This window comes from Ipomoea nil, unplaced genomic scaffold (assembly GCF_001879475.1).
Source record: "Ipomoea nil cultivar Tokyo-kokei standard unplaced genomic scaffold, Asagao_1.1 scaffold2823, whole genome shotgun sequence".
Classification (NCBI taxonomy): domain Eukaryota; kingdom Viridiplantae; phylum Streptophyta; class Magnoliopsida; order Solanales; family Convolvulaceae; genus Ipomoea; species Ipomoea nil.
This window is the reverse complement of record NW_017619251.1, coordinates 593,630-607,581: the sequence shown is the minus strand read 5'-3', so window position 1 is coordinate 607,581 and position 13,952 is coordinate 593,630. Positions and strand designations below refer to the sequence as shown.

The following is a 13,952-nucleotide window of genomic DNA, read 5'->3' as shown; positions in this document are numbered from 1 at the left end:
ATATCGACATTCGACATCACTTCATAAGGGATCATGTTGAAAAGAAAAATCTGAAGATCGAATATATCCCTACGGAAAACCAAGTTGCTGATATTCTCACGAAGCCTTTATGCGAAACGAGATTTCTACCTTAAGGCACGAGTTGGGAATGATCGAAATGAGCTAAGTATCACTGGACTTAAACTCTCTATTTAAATTGATACTTGTGCTCAAAATAAATTGTTTTACGTAAATAAATTATTCTACGTGTTTATATGCATGTTTTTAGTCGAAATTTTTATGAGATAAAATTGCAATATGTGTTAGGAATTAAATTTTGTATTTGCATGTGTTATTTAACGTGAAATCATATGCCATGCAAATTAATTTGATGAAATGTGCAATTCGTGATTTATTTGACAATTTGTTTAAAATTGCATGTTTTAACGTGTTATTTAGTCTACAAGTATTTGTTCATCTTTGTATAATTTAATTAATTTGTTTGCATGAACAATTTGCTTTAAAAATCTAATTTAATGTGTTTATTGCTTTATATATGTGTTTCGTGCATGTGTGTTATGTGATAAAATTTGATATAAAATGTTTTAGAAATCTGAGCTAAAAGTTAAATAATTTGACTAGTTTCTAAAATATTTTGGAATCTGATTTGTATGCTAATTATGTGAAGTTGTTTCTAATTATGAATTTGGAATATGTGTGTTAATTTTGTTAGTTTCCATAATTTGTTTGTTTTGATTGGAAATTACCGTGTATATGTTTAATATATATTATGTGTGACTAATTATTTGTGGAGTAATTTTTGCTACTAACGAAGTTTTTGAATGAGATTATATTTGTGGTACACGATTTTGAGAAGGAAATCAGGAGATAAAGGATGAAAATCATAAGTTTAATTGGGTATCAAACCTCCAGCCATAAACTCCTACCCTTTCTAAACCTCCACCCAACCTAAACCTCCCCCCATAATCCTCTCCTAGATCAAATCTTTCCAAACAGATTTACCCTCTCTCTCTCAATCGACACCCACATCTCGCCTGTCAGAAAAATCACCCTCTTAATCGATCCCCATAAACAAATCTCAAGGAGATCAGAATTCAAATCCTTCCTAAGTGTCTCTTCAAATCTCCACCCTCTACACCTTACGTGCATTGGGTATTTCTAAAGAGATGTGAGCATTAAATGCTCTTTTCTGCTAATGATGATATTTTCTCTTTCCTCGTAACACCATCTATCAGATGACTCATCTACCATAAACTCACCAAATCGACACACCTCAACCAAAGGGTACAATTGAGAAGTCTCATCTCTCTCTCTTAAATTCGAAAAACCCCCTCGAGTCATCCTCCTCATATAAACCCCTCACTTATCTCTCAAAAACTCTTTCAGACCTTCAGAATATCAGAAAACTCTCTCTTAAAAATTATCCCTCTTCTATCAACCGATCTGATCATCATGGCTCAATTTGGAAGAAAGCAAATCGATCCTATCCTAGCCCTCTCGCAACAAGTGACTAATGGGATGGTACTCAACCCTGAGTTTTTCAAACTAGGTTCTACCAACAAGGACACGGCCGAGAAAATTCTTCAAGCTCTAAAAGACTGCGGACTGTTTGATTTCTTCACCTACAACTACTTTGAAACCTTTGAAGAAGATGTAGCCGAATTTTATCTACATGCAGTCGTTGAAAAAGATTCAATTAAATATAGAGTTGGAGGATCAGAAGTTTCAATCACTGAGAATGATATACACAAGTGCTTCAGCTTTCCTGAATCTCAGATAATGCCAGAATCTCACAGCTATGTTTAAAATTTTTGGAACGAGATTCGTGGTCCTACGGCTCCAATTTTCTCTGATGTATCCGCTCATAAGAACTTGTTGAAGTTTGAATATGAGATGTTGGTGGACATGATTTACAAGATTCTTGAACACAAACTGGGAAGTACTGAAGATTTGACTGCATCAACAGTGTGCTTGATGGATGGAATTATGAAAGGGATAAAATTCAAATGGGCAAGATTTATCTACAGGAAGATGGTTATATTTGTGCATGCTGCCAAACCAATGAAGAAACCTGCTGTGGTGGATCGTTTCTATCAGAATGCTGGATATGGTCTCATCATTGGAGAGCTGCTAAGGAAGAAGACAATTCCAATGAGAAAGCACAAAAATATTGGAATCTACAGAGTACTCTTCAGGAAATTCAGCCCTAATTTTGGGAAACGATCAAGCCAGAGAAAGACAAGAAGGTGGGAGTTCTACAAGTTCAAAGACACCTCAAAGCTTAAGAATGAGAAGTAGCAAAGCAATCTCAGCCCCAAGTAATCAAATTGGATCATGTAATCGGTCCGGAAGAGATCAAGAAGCCATAAGTACGGCCATGACTGTTGTTCCACTCAAATATGCCGAACCGAACAAGTTGGCCGAATGAGTTGACGATACAACAAGAATGGAATTTGAAGGAGTTGATGTGCAAGTTTCTAATGATCTACAACGAAGGCTCTCGAGTCAATCTACAGCCGAAGGAAGTGCAGGACCTATAGTTTTTGACTCAGCTCTCATTCAAGATGATCCAGAGCTGCTAAGAGAATTAATAATGGTGCAAACTTGGAGAGAATGGAAACATGAAAGATATCATTCTTTCATGTCAAAAATCACCCCAGATTTGATACGGAGTGAAGATTTTTCTTTGGAACGGTGCGGAATGAACGTGATCCTAGATGCACTCAACATGGATTTAAATCAAGTCTATCACATGAAGCTACACGAAAAGGCAGCCAAACAAAAAGGAAAAGCACCAATAAAGGGAGGTAGTACGGCTCAAGACCGTATAGCCGAACAAGAAAGACAGAATGAAATTTCACTTCAGTTAGCTCTACAAAGGTCAGTCTATGACACACATCATTATCCAGGTAATAATCTCTTGTGGATAATGAAATTTGTGATGAAAGAACTGAAATTACGGCACTTATTGATGTACCAATCATGGGCACTGAAAATCACATGGACATACCTGTGAAAGTCCATGATGCTTCTTTATTGATATCTGATTTGACCCCTACAACAATTAATGTGAATCTGGAGTGCAATGAACAACTTGTGGGATCTAATGAAGTTGAAGTGTAAGAAGAAAGAAGAAGAGATATACCAGTGGAAGTGGCAGTAGAAGTTGCTACTGAAGGTGGACTACAAATCACAGAGAATTTATCCAGTGTATTGCCAGTACACCATACCAAGTCTACCATGCATATCATGGACCCTATTCTAGGAAATGAAGATTTCTTTGCAGACAACTACACAAGAACAGAAATCTTAGAAGAAGAAATTGGTGATCTTAATCAAGATGTCGAATCACCTGAAGAAGAAGAAAGGATGCAACTCGTTGGTACACCTGTTCTTACAGATCCAAGAATGAGTCCATTCGGATCCCCTCAAAATTTTGTGCAGACAAGTGATCAAGAAGAAGGCATTTTTACATCCTTATTTGCCAAAGTTTCCGAATCCGGTGATGTTGTTTGTCAAACTATTGGAGAAAAGTTGATTGAACAAAATCAAAAGATGGATCAACAACACACGGATACACGAGTCAATCTGAAGGAATTAATGGAGCATCAAAATATTTTGAAGACTCAGACTGACAAAGCAGAAAGAATCTTGAAAGGAGAATTGACAAAAGGCTTACTTGAAGTGATTCAACTCATGAAGAAGGAACGAGAAGCAGCTGAAAAGATTAACAACGAACGCCACTTGCGACAAGTCAAGGCGATTCAAGATCAAGAAAGCCGAATCAACAAACTTGAAGTTGAGCTCACAGTTGCAACAAACAAGCTGGAAAATGTACAAGCTGTTTCCATTGAAACACACAATAGTGTTGAAGCTCTGAAAGCAAACCAAGAACGAGATTGTAAAACCGTTGCATTTTTGGTTGATAACGCCAAAAGAGGGGAAGAAATTCTCAGTTACTTGGCTTTGCAACAACAAGAATTTATTCTTGGAAGCCAACAACAGCCAATAATATCGACCCAAGGACGAGGCCGAAGCCGCGGACCATCCTCACAAGGACCATCTCAGATTGGTTTTGCTCAGATCGCGAATCCTAGTCTTGGTACGAGTACATCGAAGGTTGCTGAAACTCGTGGCTGGTTTGATTGCTCTAAAGGTACCGCCACTCAGACAACAATATGGACTAAGGAAAATCTACCAAGCATGATCAAGAAATGGTCTGCAGCCGATCAAGCCCAATGGATCTCGGAGAAGAAAAAAGAAGAAGAAGGCAAAAGGAAAAGAACCGAGATGTGGTATGAATTAAGAGATTTCACTGGAAATATGGGCATGAATCTTGGAGAAGAAAGAAGCTTCGAAGAATGTGTCTTATGGTGGGAAGCTGGAGTTCTTCAAGACAATAATATCAAAGAAGCTTTTGGATATTACATGGCCGGGCAAGTTACAAAGAGATTTCAGAATGCAAAGTTCAAAGATGATTTCTTCAAGCTCAGAGAACATGTCAAGGAAATCTTGAAGAAAGACTTTGGTGTGAAGAAACCCAGAAGGTAAACTGGAAAATCTCTTAAGCTGATGTTTTCGCTATTTTCGAACCTCTGTTGCGTTTTTCTCTAAATAATTCGAAATATCTCAATAATAATTTCTCATGGTCTATTTTGAGTTTAGTATTTTATTTGTTTGTTGTAATTAGACCTTCGTGAATTAAAAAGACAAGAAATGTCAAAACGCACATAAAATTTAAAAAAAAATGATCAAAAAATAAAATAATTCAAGATGCGTTTAGGAACTTGTTTAAAAATTAATTCACAAACTTTTCTTTTGATTGTGTCTAGAAAACCATTTGTTAAACTCATCTTGGCTTTGTCAAATAAAATTGAGCAAAATAATTATTTTTCAAAGACTTAAAGCCAATGACTGAGTATAGGTTTTGGCATTATCAAAAGGGGGGAAATTGTTAGGAATAAAGTGTAATGGTTTTGATATGCCAAATATGTATTTGTAGATCCCCCAATTTTATTTCATAGGTCTAGTAGAGTCTTATACCATGATCGGGAAATTATTTAAGTTGCAAAAGAGAAAAATAAGAGGAAGATGCATGAAAATGGTAGAAGAAGATGTCAAGCCGAAAATCAAGAATTTGTCTGGAGAAAATGACAAATTGAAGAAGAAGATGAATGATATAATATTCACGTCAATGCTACTCAAGAAGATATCCCAGAAGAATTTTCGTGAAAGAAAATTAAGTTTGGAAGATTGCATGAATTTGACTTGGAGATCAAGCATCTATGGAAAGAAAGGAGTACATGAAATATGATTGGAGATTTAACCAATAAAGTTATACGGACGAAGTGGAAAATGCTTGATGTATTATGCGAAATGGCTCAAGTTCAAATCTCACCATTAATAATTTTACAAGGTAAAAGTTGAGAAGTCAAAATTAATAAGTCTGATGGAGTTGAGCGCTAGTTTGGCTTTGGGCATCAATTAATAAGTCTGATGGAGTTGAGCGCTAGTTTGGCTCAAAGGAATTTGGCTTTGGGCGTGGTCAATTATAAGTGGAAATTGGAAATTGGGAGCAATTCAAAGGAATTGGGAGCCGATTTCAGAACAATTGAAATTGGGAACTAAGAAATTGGGAGTCGATTTCAGAACAATTGAAATTAGGAGCTAGTTTCACATGGAATCAATTCAAGTTGGGAGCCAATGCATGAATTGAAATTGGAAGCCAATTGAGTATGCATTGGAATTGGAAGCCAATTGAGATTGTAGTATGGGATACAATTTCAAATTGGGGACCGATTCATGAATTGAAATTGGAAGCCAATTGAGATTGTAGTATGGGATGCAATTTCAAATTGGGGACCGATTCAAAGAAGAAATTGGGAGCCGATTTCAGAACAATTGAAATTAGGAGCTAGTTTCACATGGAATCAATTCAAGTTGGGAGCCAATGCATGAATTGAAATTGGAAGCCAATTGAGTATGCATCCAAGTTGGGAGCCAATGCATGAATTGAACTTGAGTATGCATTGGAATTGGAAGCCAATTGAGATTGTAGTATGGGATGCAATTTCAAATTGGGGACCGATTCATGAATTGAAATTGGAAGCCAATTGAGTATGCATTGGAATTGGAAGCCAATTGAGATTGTAGTATGGGATGCAATTTCAAATTGGGGACCGATTCAAAGAAGACATGGAGAATGCAATTTCAAATTGGGGACCGATTCAAAAAAGACATGGAGATCAAATTGAATTGAGAAGACATGGAGATCAAATTGAATTGAGATGAAATTCAATACCAGGAGAAGTCTGGGAGCCAATTTCGAAGTCAAAGTCAAATAATTCAAATTGGGAAGCAATTGAAGCACCAGGAGTAGATTGGGAGCCAATTACAAGTCAAAGTCATATGGGTGCCAATTACAATGGATAAATTTAAATTGGGTGCCAATTACAAGTCAACAAATTGGGTGCCAATTACAAGTCAATTGCAATTAGGTGTCAATTACAAAGGAGAAATTCAAATTGGGTGCCAATTACAAGTCAAAGTCAATTGGGTGCCAATTACAATGGATAAATTCAAATTGGGTGCCAATTACAAGTCAATTGCAATTGGGTGTCAATTACAAAGGAGAAATTCAAATTGGGAGGAAGTTCACAACCAGTTTGAAGTTTGAGAACACCCAGACGTGAGAATGAAGAAGATGAAGATGAACTTACAGTAAAAATATTCTCACAAGGAAAAATACTAGTCTAACTAGTATGAGGATTAAATTGAAGAATATTTTGAAGTATTTAAATCTCAAAGAAACAAGAACCACTTCAGAGCTAATCCGAGAAGCCGTTCTACACCCAGATATTCCCAAGCAACGTGAGAAACCAGAGGAATATCATATGAAGTTTGGGAACCCATTCGCATGAAGTTGAAGCTCTCAAACGGCTAGCTTATCCTTTCTGACATCTTTACAGAAGATAAGATAAGATCTCTGACAAAAGATACAAGATTTAAAAAATGAGATCGTCTCTTTCCAACAGGCAGATTCTCATTACCAGCTATAAAATGATGAAGATATGAAGACTTGAAAAAGGGGGAATATACGAACGAATAGAGCAAAGAGCAAAAATCCCATTTGGTACAGAGCATACCAAAAATCTTCAAGTGAGAAGTGAGAAAAGAAAAAGAACTCAGAGAGCTTCAAAGAAAAATATTCTGAGAGTTCTTAAACAGAGCAAAATAGAGCATAAAAATCAAGTGCTTTACTTGATATTTTCAAAGAGAGAAAACACTCAGAGCATTCAAGAGAAATCATTCCAGAGTGTTTTATCTTCATCAAAGAGACCTGCGCATCATTGAAGATCAACTACAGAGTCTCGAAGTTGGAAGCAAGACAACACTTGTTTTGGAGCAAAACAAGAAAAGGGAGGAAAGTAGCACGGAGCTGTGAAATCCTGGATTGTCACACGGAGCTGTGAGATCCGAAGCAGCAGTGTCGAAGGCACTGGGCGTGATTAGTGCGGCCTTTGTGATCAAAGCACTAGATCACGGGATACGTTTCTACCGGAGTGTGGAAGACGGGGGGAAAGTAACGCGGAGTCGTGAAATCCTGGGACAGTAGCGCGGCGACGTGAAACCCGAAGCAGCAGTGTGGTGTCACTGGGCGTGATTAGTGCGGGCTTTGTGATCAAAGCACTAGATCATGGAAATTCATTGTATCTTGGAACCAAGAAGTGGTGGATATAGTGAATTGCTCTTGGAGATAAGAGCAAGTGGAGTAGGAGGATTACACCACCTCGCAAACCACTATAATTGTCTTGTGTTCTTTACTGCTTTCTTTACTTACTGCTCTCTACTTAATTGCTCTACATGAGATATACTGCTCACACAATCTCACACACACTTTATCTTTATTTAATTCCGTTGTGCACCATACTCTAACAATCTAGTTAAGAGTTTTGGTTTATCTCTGGCTTAGCAATTGTTGTGCTGTGCGAAAAAGTTTGAAAGTCTATTCACCCCCTCCCCCCCTCTAGACTTTCACCTTACCTCTTTTGGGACCAACATCCTCCGTCAGTGCAGTTGTCTGTTGACCGTGAAAATGAAGGGCAATACTGTCTTTTTACATGTTCTCCTCTTAATCCTAATAAGAAGAACATAGTCTTCGTTGTTGACCGAGTACTCCAATCTGCACCTCCAAGTTAACTCTGCAACTCAAATCTTCGTCTCCTACTCCAATCTCAAACCAAAGCTCTCATTCTTATCCATTATCCCGTTCAATCTCACCCAGTACGTCAACGATTTCAGTTCGTCGGAGTCGTTGGGTTGACTAAGGGCAGCACGGAGATCCACAGCATCGAATGATGGAGCTTCACCTCCTCATTCAACGTGGGCCCCAAATCCCCAGGGCCGCCGCCAACCACCAGCCTAATGAACCCCGTGGCAAACTCCGTAACATCGTCGCCGCCTTCCATGCGTCCGTCAGAGTCATGCAACAGCACCACTACGTCACTGATTGTAGAAGTGTTCTCTTGTGATTCTCTCTAGAAGAGGGTTGTAGGAGGGTTTGCGAAGTGGACACCGGAGGGGGGAGGCAACAAAGATTCTCCATTGACTTTGGTATGGATCCAATTGCCGTTTCTACCTGTTTATTTGTTTAATTTTGAGATGCTCAGCCGAATATGTGAGCCCATTGAAATGTCGTAGCCCTAGACTCGGCAACCATTAGGCGAAGTAGGTCGAGCGTGGCCAAAGTTAGAGTAGAAATTGATGCCTCTAAACCTTTGATTGATCGAGTTTGGGTGGAAATTGTTGGAGGTGGAGGGGAATTGTATGGATTTTGGCAGAGGATTGAGGTGGAGACAGTGTCGGCTTATTGCTATAGTTGTGGCCGATTTAGTTATCTATGGCAGAGTATTGAATGATGAGTCGAGAAGGAGAAGGCCATGGGAGGAGACCGGAGGTGGAGCAGACGGTGGAAATCAGGTTATCGATGAGGGCGTCGGTCGGAGAAGGCTTGAGCAGGAGAAGTTAGAGGTTGTGAAAGGGGTGGAAAATTCTGGGTTGTTGGTGTCTTCGAACTGCTGAGCTTGGTCTAGGTTGTTGTTTAGAAGTAAAAAAAAAATTGATTAATACGATTAGAAGAAGAACATGTAAAAAGACAGTATTGCCCTTCATTTTCACGGTCAACAGACGGCTGCAGTGACGGAGGACTAAAACTGTCCAATGACCAATAAGTGTGGCTACAATTTGACAATTTTTATTATGGAGGATGAAAAGTGTCAACACCCTAATAAGTCTAGGACCAAAAATGGCATTAACTCAACGTTTTGAATAATGTTGAAGTATATTTGGATTATTTGTGTTATATACACAGTAATTTATTCTACTGTTGAATGTTTCATTAAGCTTATTAATTCCCATATATTATATTTTACTCTAAGATATATTAATTATTATACATGAATAATTAGTTCTATGAATAACCTTAGTCTAAGCTAGAAAACAATTAGCGATGCAAAACAAAGCAACCATTACCGAACATAATAATAAAAAATATAGAACATACTTATTCCATAAGACAATATGATTGGCTGGTTGAAGATTATAGCAATCCATGAAATGACGACCATTTCCAATATATGGGAAGAGCTCACTTTTTGATAGGTCATAGGAGAAGGTGATATATCTAAACAATGTAGAAACAAAAATTGGTGTATATTGTGTAGATTTTAAGATTTTAATGTGGTACTCAAAGCTAAACTTAAACATAACCTTTTAATAAAATAACTACAAAAATAGTACTAAAATAATACTCCCCTGCCTCATTTTATTTGTCCTACTTACTATTCATTGGTCAAACCAACTCTTTCTTCTTTGTTTATTTTCTTTAGTATTTTTTTACTTATTTTTAAATTTGATTTGTTGTGTTTAATAGTACTTTTAGTGTAGTTTCTAAATATATAAATTTTGTATACTAATACTAAACTTAATATTATCAAAAATTGAATTAAAAATAACTTCAGTCAAGCTTCGTTAATCGAACTAGACACAAAATGAGACGGAAGGAGTATCAAAACACACTTCATTCTCTCTTCAGATGCAACTAATTAATATAATGAAATAGCCTAAATAACTAATAACAAAAACACTTTGCATCTTGCACTATTTATAAAGCAAAGTTAGATAATACATGCATGGAATTATGAAAATAAAGTAGTCATATATAATGATTAATATGACTGAGTTTCCCTAAAATTAAATATCAATACATTACCATTTGAATAACAACCAATAAAGAAAATTATAATATAATAGACTAATAATCAAAGCCTTTGGAACCATTATAAGTAAGAACCTCTAATACCTTCACTGTCAGAGAGAATTCCCCCAAGTGTAAGATCCTTCAAAGCAGGCTGCATAATTTTCCTTGGACCCCCAAAAGAGTGCTAAATATAAAATTGAGACTCTTGGACCACAAATAAGCTAATAATATATTCTCCGCCACCGTTGCTCGAATATTCACTAAAATTATTGAGTATTAAATATTTATCTTTCCAAAGAAACCAGGTTAGGGTTTCCCAAATTTTGATTCACAGGCCTAGATTCAATAATATTATAACGGGTCGTTATATTATAGACCGCGGTGCATGTGCACCGCGGTAAAAAACGACGGCGTTTCTTTAAGTAAAGAAACGGCCCGCCGTTAGTGTTAGCGGATGCACCGCGGTAAAAAACGACGCCGTTTCTTTAAGTAAAGAAACAGCCCGCCGTTAGAGTTAACGGAGTCCGCTTGTTTGGTGTATTAAACACCAACTGACACTACAGTGTATCCAAACCGACACTGCAGTTATATCAAAATGATACTGTAGTTATAGTGAAATGAAAGTGCAGTGTATATAAACTGAAACTGAATAACATTTCACATATTTGAGTGTATATTGTACAATGAAGCTGTAATTATATCAAAATGATCATGTAGTTGTGTTTTAATGAAACTATAGTGTATATAAAATAAAATTAAATAACATTTTCACATATTTGAGTCTATAAATATCGAATGAAACAATAGTTATATCGAAATGAAACTGTAGTTGTGTTCAACTGAAACTGCAGCGTATACAAAATGACACTGAATAACAGAGTTACTTTTTGCAAAAGGGTGCGAAACGGCGGAAACAAACACTGTTAATTTTCATTTAAAAAAAAAGACGCGCGGTGCATAATCGATTATGCACCGCGGTGCATAATATAATTTGCCTATTATAACCCGTGCATGTGTTCTCAATTAGAGAAAAAAAAAAAAGACCAAATTAAATTAGTTGCCGGCGTATGGATTAAATCCGTACTTGAGTTTGTCATTCTGAGTAATCCAGCTTTCAATTTCTAAGTTTGACAAACGATTCTATGATTTATGAAAACCAAACGTAGACCAAGATACAATAATCTACCAAATTTGTGCATGTATTCTAAAATTCAAAAGAAAAAAAAAAAAACACTAACATTAAAAGAATAACACATAGCCGGCCACTGCAGGCTGTGCGATTGACCTGAGGGTGACACCATAGTCCGGGTGACGGTGGTGTCGCAAAAATTAGGCACTAACATAAGGAAACCAACAAGAAGCTAATCAAACTAGAAGTTTAAGAAAAAGGTAAGACTAACACATACAAACAAAGATAAACACAAAATAAAGAAATAGGACTCAAGCTAAGGAGCATTGTCATCTAAATACTTCAACAACCTATGGGATTAGGGAGAACAAATAACCAAGGAATCAAGAGGGAATGCACATAGGTATCCTAATCTATGAACCACTCTCGTGATCAATAAACAAGGATTAGAACAAGGAATTGCCACACTCTCATGGTGTATCAATTCCAAGTCCATCAAGCACACAAAGCATCTAAAGCCCCCAGTTCCCCCATTTTCATAGGAAAAATCGGGTTTATGCAAAGAGTGGCTAAAATCCTCAACACAATTATCATTGTAGCCAAGAATTCTCCAAAAGTATGCTAATGAATGTGTACATCAAACATTAACAACATACAAACATAAATCATTCACAAACTCAAGAACCCTAGGTTAGTGTTCTTCCCCCTTTTTTGCAATAATCACAAATTGAGTCTATAAACTAACTACACATGATTAAATAGCATAAAGAACACAAAACATAAATATAAAGCATAAACATTGCAAAAGAGCTTTAAAAGAAGAGTAAGAAACTTCTATATTGAAGATGAAAAATTTGTGGTTCAATCCCACTCCAATCCATGATTACAACCTTCGTAGATGAGTTAGAGATGAAATACTAGACTACTGTAAGCTATGGAAGTGAAAGAAGGTTAAAAGGAATCTAATTTCTAGATAGAAGGTAGAGAGAATTCTAACCTAAAAAACCCTAGAGTAAGAAAGTTGCAAAATGAATAATGAAATATGAAGTTGGCTACCAAAATCTCATTTTTCTCGACCCTTTTAACACTGCTACAGCCTATTATATCCCATTTACACGCGACTTACGCGCATGACACGGGTTGTAAATGAGTCATGTCATGCTGCTTGTCACGACGTGACGCCTAGCGTGACTGGGTGTCCTGATGCGTTCTTCGACGATTTCGACTGCTTAGATGTTCGAATTGGCTTTCATGATCTTTATGAAAGTTGTAGATCTTTTAGATGCCTATCCATGGCCACCTGAATCACCTCGATCAGACACTCTTAGCTCCAGATATGATTTTTCTTCCAAAATTTCGCTGAAATGTCCTAAAATTGTTAATATTTTGCTATTTTCACAAATATAATCAAAACTAGTCATTGTGCCTAACTTTAATCAAATTAAGCTATTCTAGGCACATAAGAGGCCTGAAGGACTCTAATTAAGAAAAATATGACTCTTAATTAACCCATAAAAGTGACACAATTTAACACTTATCAAAACTTCCCCACACTTAAACTTTGCTTGTCCTCAATCAAAACATGGATCAAGTAAGAACATAAGGTGTTAAAATGTGTTTCACAAAATACTTAACACTTAAATTGTAAATCAATATGAGGGTAGGCATACGAATTTAATGAATGGCATCCTTCATATTATAGAGCAAATATGGCAAACGAAATGTGACCAAACTATTTCAGTTTGGGAGATGTTTGAGAGAACGCAAACCCCTTGGATGGTTTAGAAAATATGCTCAACTGGGACACACCTCTCACACACATCAAGCACGCATTTCCAAAATTGGATTCACCTTCGATTTTGCAAAGGCCTATAGCCGAGCCACACTAGTGGGAACGATGTGCACAAACCAACCCCTTCTCCAACCTTATACGCCAAGACCCAACGTTAAGTAAAGTGACTGTATGGCATGGACCTCTCTCCACCAATTGGCTTAAGCTAACACTTTTTTTTTCTCATCCCCCTAGAATCGTTACTAGGCGACCCGACTTCACATAGAGCTCCATGTGTGACACCCAGTAATTTTAAGCAAGAATATAATTTTGAGAAAATATTATTTACTTCACCCTTAAAATATTTTCGTATGTTGCCCAAAGAATTTTTGAAAATTAATCCAATAAAACTTAAATTGTTATATTTATCTATTATGCTTAATGAAAGCCTTATATTCTTTTTCATATATCACTACAAGAAAAATGCACATAGACAACGGTTAATAACCGTTGTCGTAGGGGTATAATTTCTGTTGTTGAAGCCGGTGTTGTTGTAAGCCCCGCGCATAGATAACGGTTTTTTAACCGTTGTCTTTTCTAGAAACAACAACGGTTTTTAAACCATTGTCTATTAAGTGTTGTTGAAGCCGGTGTTGTTATAAGTCACGCACATAGACAACGGTTAGTAAGCGTTGTCTTTTCTAGAAACAACAACGGTTTTTTAACCATTGTCTATTAAGTGTTGTTGAAGCTGGTGTTGCTGTTAGTCACGCACATAGACAACGGTTAATAAC

At 36.8% G+C, this 13,952-nt stretch overlaps 1 protein-coding gene across 1 annotated transcript in view; it reads right to left on the bottom strand.

The window, feature by feature from the left end:
- Nucleotides 1-13,952, bottom strand: part of LOC109158609 (protein SRG1-like) — a 76,878-nt gene that overhangs the window by 17,269 nt on the left and 45,657 nt on the right. The gene's annotated exons all lie outside the window — the stretch shown is intronic.